This window comes from Phalaenopsis equestris, unplaced genomic scaffold, assembly GCF_001263595.1.
Source record: "Phalaenopsis equestris unplaced genomic scaffold, ASM126359v1 Scaffold000276, whole genome shotgun sequence".
NCBI lineage: Eukaryota > Viridiplantae > Streptophyta > Magnoliopsida > Asparagales > Orchidaceae > Phalaenopsis > Phalaenopsis equestris.
This window is the reverse complement of record NW_018164718.1, coordinates 1692790-1703671: the sequence shown is the minus strand read 5'-3', so window position 1 is coordinate 1703671 and position 10882 is coordinate 1692790.

Below are 10882 nucleotides of genomic sequence, written 5' to 3'. Positions count from 1 at the left end.
CTTCATTTCTGAATGAAATCAATCAATATTCACAGCACTTGACATGCATTGTTATTATACCATCTTGTAATAGCTTTTTCTGCTGAGAATTCCATTGGGATTTATTTGTTTTTTGCATGAACTCTTGATTTTAGAAATAATTAGATTCACTAACCAATTGCTTCCCGAAACCTTACAAATTGTATTTATCAACATCAAATGTAAATCAAAACTACAATTTTACAATTCCTGTTGTTTGAATAAACAATATGTGATATGTTTTGTAAGAGAATTGCCTTAAAAATTATTGAATTCACTTTAAGATTAATGTAATGTATTAATGTCAAAATAAATTCACCTGACCTTCAACTCAAATAACTCAAATCAATTTTGAATCAAGTATGAGTCGGATTCGAGCTGGCAGGTTAATTGAACTTGACTTTAAAAATTAATCGTGTTAACTCGAGCTAAATTTTTTTTTAAGGGCTTCTGCTCAAGTTGTATTGTCGGATCAATTCTTTTGACATATCTGCTAATGAAGATGCTGAATCTCATGCTCATTAAATTTGATATCATTCTTCATTCATTGGTGCTTAATTAAATTAAAATAGTGGCTTCATAAATGGATGAGAAGCCATAATTACGTTATAGTTGCTTGGTGTGAATTCTAAGGCAAGGAATTTGTTGATTAAAGTGGAATAGGATGGGTTGGTTCTGGGTTGAATGATGATCAAAAGGTGCATTCATCTTCTTCCTGTTGAACTAAGATTTCTTGTTTTGGGGGATTGCTCAAGGCTGCAAATGAGTTCGGGCATATAAATAATGGTTGGATGTTTGGGCAAGAGGTGAAATAGGTTGTTAGATCCTTTGCATACACATCTAACATTTTGCTCAAGGCTGCAATGTAAACTTCAATTTTTACATTGAATCCGTCCAAATCTTTCATATCACATTTTATCTTATAAAAAGTGAAATACTCCTTTGTGGTTATGCACATTTAATATAACATCATATCTCTCTAAAAGAATACAAGCTATGGACGACATACAAACTCAACATTGATTTTATAAACAATTTGTGAGGAGTTAATATGATGGAATGTCTCTTTGTAAATCACAGACATTGTTGTTTATAGCAATGATGTTGGATTTAGATTATATGTATAGTTGCTATTGATCAACTAACTATTATTAAAAGAAAAGTATACAATCATGTAAAATACGAATATCAGGTTTAGATGTTCTACATAACTATGTATTTTTGGTATCATGTCTTATCTCTAAGAATAAATATATAGATATGCAAATCGCCTAAATTGGTATTGTATGTAATTATGTGTGATTAAGACAAGGGAATATTTCTAAGAAGAATGTAGGCATAAAAATGCGTACTTCATTCAAAAGCAATAAGTGGTGTTTATATATAGTTTTGTATAATATTAATTAACATTGGATTCGAGTGATATATGTAATGGTCTACTTGTAATATAATGAACTAGCTATAAGCTCTGAGTTATGAATGTTACTCATATTGAGTTTAGATGTTGTACATAACTTGTATTGATAATTGGATGGATTATATCTTAATTAAATACAAATACATAAATCTATAAAAAAAACTTATATTGAGTTGGGTAATGAAAATGGATTGTCTTGCTAATATCTTTGCTTAAATCTCATTAAAACACAACTACATAATTATGACCATCTACATTTTTTTTGTGCGGTTGCTAACTATTGTCACGGACAAATAGTCCCACATTGGCTAGGTGTAGGGCCGAAAAGCAGTATTTAAGTCCTGGACTGCCCACCACCCATAAGGACTCTTTACTCTTTTGGGAGGTGTGGAGCCGATCCGTGACGAGGGCGTCACGTGATTGGGTGGAGGAGAATGTCACGGACAAATAGTCCCACATTGGCTAGGTGTAGGGCCGAAAAGCAGTATTTAAGTCCTGGACTGCCCACCACCCATAAGGACTCTTTTGGGAGGTGACAGGTTGCTAACTATATATTGGTCAATATTGATCTATTTAACAATTATTAGAACCATGAATAAAAACTATCATTTGGTAGAGATTCTCTAGATATTAGAACCATGAATCAAAATTAATCACAAATTCCTCCTCAAACAATAGCCCACATCAGAAAAGGCAACAACAACTCACATGAGAAAAAGTAACAACAGCCCCCGTCAGAAAAGATAGCAACAGTCCACCTCAAAAAAGATAGCAACAAACAACTGAAATGGCAACAACATCCCATGCCACAAAAAGCAACAACGACCTATGTTGCCCAAGCAACCACAACTTGAAAAGGGAAGTCAATAACAAACTAGAAGAGATTTCAATTCAGGGAGGAGTGGTGTGGTTTCTTCCTCCTTAAAGGTTCTATTTATAGGGAAACATTCAAAAAAAAAAGATGGTAAATTCAAATTTTTGGGGTTTTGCTCAATAAATGATCATGTAGGAACGCATGCGGACACACAATCACATTGTTTTGTTTGCTGGAAGCGGGAAGAGTTCCTCAGCTGCGTTGACCATCTCCACATCACCTCATGTTTGTACCGATGCTCCCCACATATGTGCATGTGCTAATGGTGTTTGCGCTACACACTCACATGCACTCCCACTAGCACTGTAGAGCGTTCCCCCGATGTCATCGCCATTGTCGCACACGACCTATTATCACTACTGCATGTTCACGCCTTGTGTGCATGCTCTTGCAGGTCCCTGATGCTAGTTTTGTACATGACCACACATAGTAACGTGATCACAGGCTCAATCACCATCTCATCTTTCTGCCTCTACACACACCACTATTCCTCTGGCTAATCATGTTTTTATTACATAAGCACCATTGTTCGACCACCACAGTCACTACCGTTGGATCACCGTCGTATGGCTGCCGCGAGCTTTGGGTCAAACCATTACCATCAAGTCACCGATGCTTGACCATCACCGCCATTTTTGTATCACATCTGACCAACTCATCCAAACCACTACGGCTTGGTTGGCTCCACTACTAGCAGTGATAACAACATGATCAAAACTTTATAGCGCTTCTATGTTAACTCAAATCTCTAAAAGTATGAATTATTGAAACTTCTAAAGTTATGTTGAAGACTTTAATAGTGATATCTACATATTTTCCGGCCACAAAAATAACATCATCCGAAAATATGGAGTCAACTAATATGTCATCAAAAAAATTTTTATCATCAATAACAAATCTTGATGCATTTTTGGTAAGAAATCTTCCAAACTCAAATTTAGAATTTTTCAAGCTCAAATTCCAACAAGTTTACAGTCAAACTGATCATATCGACAAGACGAACCCAATGAAACAAAAATTGATTCAATCTAAGTTCAATCAAGCCCAAATCAAGCCATTGAGGCATATTTAGAGGCTTTGGATTGTCAATTAAATGGTCAATGAACTTCAAATGTGACATATTATTGTCTAGTAAAGTGGCTGGATGAGAAAAATCCAACAAGCCTAAGATTGGTAAATTTTGAGATCATTAAGGCATCTAAACCTTCAAAACTCACTTGTAATTAAGAGAAATATATGTGGACCGTCTGATCGGGTGGTTGGGGAAGTTATGCACAAAAATACTGAAATGCATCCACATAAAAACCTATAAATAGACCCATTCTCTGGGGTTATAAATGAACAAATGCAATCGATAAATAGATTCAACTCAACTCGATTAATACTCTATCATGATTGTTCAGTTTAGTAAATAAATAAATTTGAAAAATTTTTCAAATTTTGAAGTTTAAATGAATCAAATTTGAACATAGTCAAACTAGTCTGTTAATATTCATGAACAAACTTGTCTCTTAACTCACTTATAAAATGCTCCATATTTATATAATATAAAATTTAAATAATTATTTATTAATTTAAACTTATTTAATAATATATTTGATAATAACATATTATAATTTAATATCAATAAGCACATAAATTTGATGTAATTTCCTTTTTTAATGAACTCATGGACCGTTTGATCGGGTGGTTGGGGAAGTTATGCGAAAAAATACCAAAATGCATCCACCTAAAAACCTATAAATAGACCCATTCTCTAGGGTTATAAATGAACAAATGCAATCGATAAATAGGTTCAACTCAACTCGATTAATACTCTATCATGATTGTTCAGTTTAGTAAATAAATAAATTTGAACAATTCTTCAAATTTTGAAGTTTAAATGAATCAAATTTGAACATAGTCAAACTAGTCTGTTAATATTCATGAACAAACTTGTCTCTTAACTCACTTATAAAATGCTCCATATTTATATAATATAAAATTTAAATAATTATTTATTAATTTAAACTTATTTAATAATATATTTGATAATAACATATTATAATTTAATATCAATAAGCACATAAATTTGATGTAATTTCCTTTTTTAATGAACTATTTGCCATAACTTATTTATGTTGTTTGTTTGTATTAAAATTTACTTACAACTTACATGTTATTTTATTTGCTTAGTATAAAGCTGTTAAATGCTAATTTAGAAACTATTCAGTTGCTTATTTAATTAATTCGTAAAATCATTCATTAATAATATTATATAAAAAGTCAAATACTAATTCAAAATTTTAACTTGTTTACTAATTTTATATGAAAAATAAACTATTCATTGTAAATTCTAGATTTTCAATTAATATAAACAAGTCAGGTACAAATTAGGTATGAACATAAAAAATTTTAAGCAAGTCGTGTATGAACATATATGAGAAAGCTCGTCTCAAGCTCGAAAAAAACATGCAAAGCTTGTAATTTGACCATTCCAAGTCCAAACAATGACATACCTAATTCGAATAGACTCCATTACAACTTTACTCCTCCCTTCACTTGAGAGGGGGAGGGAAAGAACGGAGGAATAAGAGGAATTCCAAAGTTCTTTTTCTAAAGAGCATACCTAACGAATAACCACTTTGTAGCCATTGACCACTGCCCACCATCGTCGACAACCGATGACCACCGCTCGTCGACACCGTTGACCATCGCCGACCATTATCGCTGGTCACCAGTGACTATTGCTTGCAACCGTTGTAGTTCAAATACGGCGATTTTATCTAACACCTATATTTTTTTTTGTAAGCTATATAAAGGCAAGTGTAATTTCAGTATAAGCTTGCAACATCATTTTTCCTATTACGGAAGAAAGGCAAACTCATGTAATTACAAGCACATAGTAGATTAATGTGACTGAGCTAGGACCGTGTTTTTTCCCCTTTCTAGAGTTTTTTCACGTAAAAAAAATTGGTGCCTATTCTACCCGCTTCTCTTTTATCTGTGTCTGTTAAACATTCCTACAACTCTAAGACATTAATAAAATACTATTATACTGCCGTGACGTTTTCGACATGCAACAATTAGTTTATATTTGAGAACATGCTCGTTTATTACATATGTCATGCAAGTTTAGTTTTTAAAAAACTGGGGTATTTACATATGCAGCACATGTACGTATTCATATTTACTTATTTAACATTTAAATCTTTAATATGGCACATTTTAAATGCAAATATAAATTTTCATGCAAAATTTTGTGAGAGATGTAAATAAAAAAGAATTGTTATGTAAAATCTCCATCAAAATTTTAATTTATATTTTAATATTAATAGCTATGTATATTATTTAAACTATAAGTATGATGCAAATATCAAATAAATAGTTATATGCATAGATTCAAATTCTTATACTGATTTGAACTTTATCAAGGGCATGCATGATTTGTATTAATTTTAAATAAAATTAATAATAATATATATTATTAGCAATAAATATATAATTACTTCAGTTCAATTGCAGCTTAAATATATATTTAGAATGCCAAAGAGCTCGGAAGCAGTGGGTTCCCTTTCTCCTAATTTTCTTATTGATAAATGATTGCTTTGATGGTGTATTTTCAGCCTCGGTTAAAGCAAAAATATTTGCATACTGAGAAGTACGCAGCGCTGCGTATGTCGGGAGGTTATTCAAAGGGTATAAAGGGGTTATATCCGCGTTATACCCCATGTAACCTCCCTGTAACCTACATGTAACCTACAAATAAGTTTCGCGCTTCTGTCTTTCCGGTAAGTACAGGCATGTTACAAAAATGTTACAGGAGGTATAATGCGGATATATCCTCCTTGTACTCTCTGAATATCCTCAGACGTACGCAGTGCTTCTTACGTGTGCGCAAATATTTTCTCAGTTAAAGGCTATTTTGGAGTATGTGATTCATTTATTTATAGGAATAATTACATGTATATAGCACCGGAAATATTATTATTTATAAAATCTAACATTCATCTAATTTTTTTGAACTATCGAGCCAATATATCTACGTGTTACATGATCAAATCATTGAAATTTTGATAAAAATGATAAATATGTGTTGGGGAATTTTGATATTAGAGTGAGAATTTGGAAAAATGCATGAAGGTGGGTGCTAGATTTATAAATAGCATTGCTTCGGGGGGCTATATATGTAATTTGTCCTTATTTATAATGAATGAAATACATTTTATTATGTTGGTTTCTTATTTTAGATGAGCATTCGTCAAAATTCATTTTCATTATTATTGGAGTTATTCTAACGAGTAGATATTGACAATATAAATTCTGTTTTTTTATATTTTATGAGAAATTAAATATAGTATTTATAAATCATTTTAAATAATTTCTAACTACATAGTATTTTAGTTTTTTTTTTTTTTTTTTTTTTTTTTTTTTTTTCCCTTATCTACCATTTGATACATGCAATGCAAGCTTATATTGTACATATTTAAATCATCTAAGTTTATTTTTAATTCTTTAATTGATGCACTCTGGTCATGTCTTAAATAAAATTCTTTTTTTAATTTCATCTTCTTATTTTTGTCATATGTTTATCTTAATATTCTTACTTTTGTCACGCTTGACAATCAATAATGTGTTATACTATGCGAGGCTTGAATCCTTACAATATGAAAGACTTAGTTATTGTTGTGTGTTGGAGGATTCATAGTGGTAAGGTGATAATTTAACGTCTAGGCGTTATATGGATCGAACACATACACACACACACATAAAATGTAGAAATAATAGAAGAAGCACTAGGACTTCTTATGTGAAAATACCCTGCAAAGAGAAAAACTAGCGGGATCTAACCCAGTTAAAGTAATCCACTATATGATTGTAAGCATATGGGTCCACTCTTCAACTAAATTAGTGATGACAAAATTAGAAAGCTACTAATTACAAATGTACAACAGTAGTTCAGTTATAATAATCATAATTGAGCTACAACAAATATAGTTCTTGGTGATAATAGAAATAGTGAGCTGCAAAGGCCACTATTAATTGTCACAAAGGCAACAGTTTGTCATAAATGATGTAGTTGGTGGTTGTGATAGCCTCAGTTGGTAGAGAAAGGTCGTAGTTAAAAACTGTAATAGCACTTTACCACATAGGTCGTAGATGATCACATAGCTTGTAGTTGGTGCTGCAGTAGTAATTAGCCACATAGGTTATAGTTGGTCATATAAGTCATAGTTGGTCATATTGGTCATAGTTGGTAGTTGATAGTTGCAGTTATATCTGTTAGCCATAGAGGCCATATATGGTGACTACAATATCATTGTTTGGACACGTAAGTAATAGTTGGAGAGTGCAATAGCATTGATTGTCCACATAAGCTATAGTTGGTGTCTGCAATAGCGTTAGTTGGTCATATAGGTCGTAGTTGGTAATTGTAATAGGGTCAGTTTGCCACATAGGTCGTAGTTGGGGACTAAAATAGTGTTAGTTGGTCACACAGACCATAGTTGGTGACTACAATAACATCAGTTGGCCACATAACCTGTAGTTAGTGACTGCAATTGTGTCAGTTAGTCACATGGGTCGTAGGTGTAACAATAGTTATTGGTTGCAACCATTCTCTCGGATTTTACTACTATAGATGCATTTGTCGGTATGTGACATATATAAAACCTTAGGAGTCCAAAAGAAGTCAATGTGTCCTGAATACGGTAGTCGTAACCAGTTGTCATCAAGAGTTGTTGATGAATCTTTAATATGACATTATTCATTTGCACTATATACAGGTTATATCGTTATACAATATTCGAGATACATTATTACATTATATTAATTTAAGATATTTTGTTACATCATATTTGTGATACATCATGAGTTAGCTGAGTTTGCCAATATCAATGAGTAGGGCAATAGGTGACGACCGACCTATGAGATCGAGGGTGGTCAGCATCTATTAAATGGAGGTTGGGAGCTATAAGTAGGACTTCAATATAACGTTAATCATTTATATCATATTTAGAATACATCGTTACACCATATTCAAGACACATCATTAATAAGAGAAATTTGCCGATGGCACCAAGCATGGGTGGTCGACAGCTACAAAGGTCGAAAATTATCATTTTGTCTTTGGTCTAGAACATCACTGGAATTTGAATCTTTCTTCTTTTTTTATGTAAAGAGAAGGGGTCTATTTATAGATTTTGAGGGAGATGTTTTGATTTTTTGGCAAATAACTCCCATAACCACCTGATCAGAAGACTCATATCAATCTCCCTTGATTATATAGTTTTTTATAATTATTTGAGGGTCTTAATAATCACATAATTATGCAAGCTTAGACTTCTCTCGTTGAGATGCCTAATTTGACTACAATTATGTCAAATTTGGAGTTCATTTGATCATCCAATTAGCGATTTAAAGCCTTCAAATGTGTTTTAATGGCTTGATTTGGATATTTTTTGACTCATATCAGACTAATTATAAAATCATCAAGTTTGTCTTGTCAAACTGGTAAATTTGACAATAAAAACGATCTTTAATTTGAATCTGGAATGTTTTCTTGTTCAAAAATTACATCGAAATTTGTATCAAATGATAAAATATAATGATGATGCATTTGACAATATTGTTTATTTCATCAAATAAATAAATAATTCAGAAATTTGTACTTAAAGCTTTTTGCATTGTCTTGGGTACTTTGACCATGTTGTCGTTGTCAATGTTGGTGGTTGGCAACTATAATCTTAAAATGATAGTGTTGGCAGGACAATGTTACTCCCACGATTGTAGCGGTTGTGGGGAAATGATAAACGTCTGAAGAAGCAGTCACGCATGCATGGGTTTGTATGTGTGTCTGTGCATGCAAAAAAGTACAATGATGCATTAAGAACGTAGTGGGGTCCAAATGCATGTACCAACACAAGCAAGGATGCAATGGTGCATGATAAGCAAGGATGTGTGTGTGTGTGTGTGAGAGTGTATGTACACTTGCACACAATACCGCTGTGGGAACTTTGGGTTGCAGGCGGCGTCGTTGGCAGGAGGGTAGCACTGCAACGGTGGTGTGACAATGGCCAGGTGGGCGACTGTGCATTAGGTGGTGTGGTGTCGTGGCGGCAACACACAACGACAGGAGATGGAGCACAAGTGATTGGTAGTGGTCACGTGCGTCATGGTGGGTTGGGTCAAGTTGGAATGGGTATAGAGCTGGTCAAGTCAGTCCGAAACTAGCGTCGAGGGATGGTTGCACGGGTCGGTGGGCATGACCCAGCAAGCCGGGAACATCTTTCGCGCAAAAGCACAAAATCCATCACATGACCACGTGGTTGCCTTACGCCTAGGCATGCGCTTGTGCTTGTGCATGCATGAACTATTTCAAGGAAAATTTTTTATTGAAAATTTTGCATTTTGGTGCCAAAATTCAATTTTTTGGCATCATTAGCCATATCATTAGGCCTACAACTTTAGAGCCAACTTTGGACCCACACAAAAAATAAAAAAACAAAAAAAGATAAAAGATACAAAAATACCTCTTTCTAAATAATAGAGCTGCCCACACTACTATAAAACCAGTGAAAATCATATGGCAATCAAGCACCAAATTTCCCCGGAGAAAAAGGCTCTTCAAGTCACAGCCTTTGTGTTCTACTTTCTTCAGAAATAAATAAATAAATAAATAAATATATATATATATATATATTAAACATAATAAATCATTACATTACAATGGGGAATAAAATGATTCAAAATCTTAAAATAAAATATGTTTAATGAGAAAAAGAAATAGACATATAACTGCTCAAAAAATATAAAATGTTATCTAATTTTAATTATTTAAAATGAAGCACTTGCAAATATAGTAGAAAAATCATCTCTACCTTCCCCTCCCTTTTTCTAGATGATTACTTGTCCCAACCACCATTTCTATCCAAATCAGTATAGAAAGGTCAGTCAAAAGCTTTTCCTCTGCATACATTACATTAACTGTAATTTCAGCAGCAGTCTCAGTCTTCGATGAGAATCCATCAATTATATACTAACATTTATTTCGAGGTTGTCTGCTTCATTACACTAATTATAGTTTAATGGAGGATTTATTAAGACATTAGTGTAAGTTTAGTTTAAAATATGATTAGTATATGTTAAGATGCAGACATAAAACATAAGTGGAAAGGTGAGTCAGATTATTCTGAATAAAATTTGTATGAAGAACTTTTTAAATTTATTTTGAAATGGTTATAATATATGAATAATTAAGCAACTCCTATATTATAAACATCTTAAAATAAATATGAGAGCTATAAAATCTATTTCATAGTAATATGTCTTATTTATGCTTAAATTTCAGCTTATGACTCTAATGATTTTGTTTCATAGACCATCCTAATTATATAAATTGCATTGGAATAATTTTCTGATAAGATTTTGTTTCCAACTACTGTGGTCCTTAATCCCATCCATAATTCACTTCATTGTTACTTCATTGAAGCTTTTCAAAATCCAAATCTTGGAGTAGTTGGATACTTTTAGAGGAGAAGCAATATAGCCGCGAATCTTAGGCAAGATGGCTTTGTCATTAATCATTTATATAT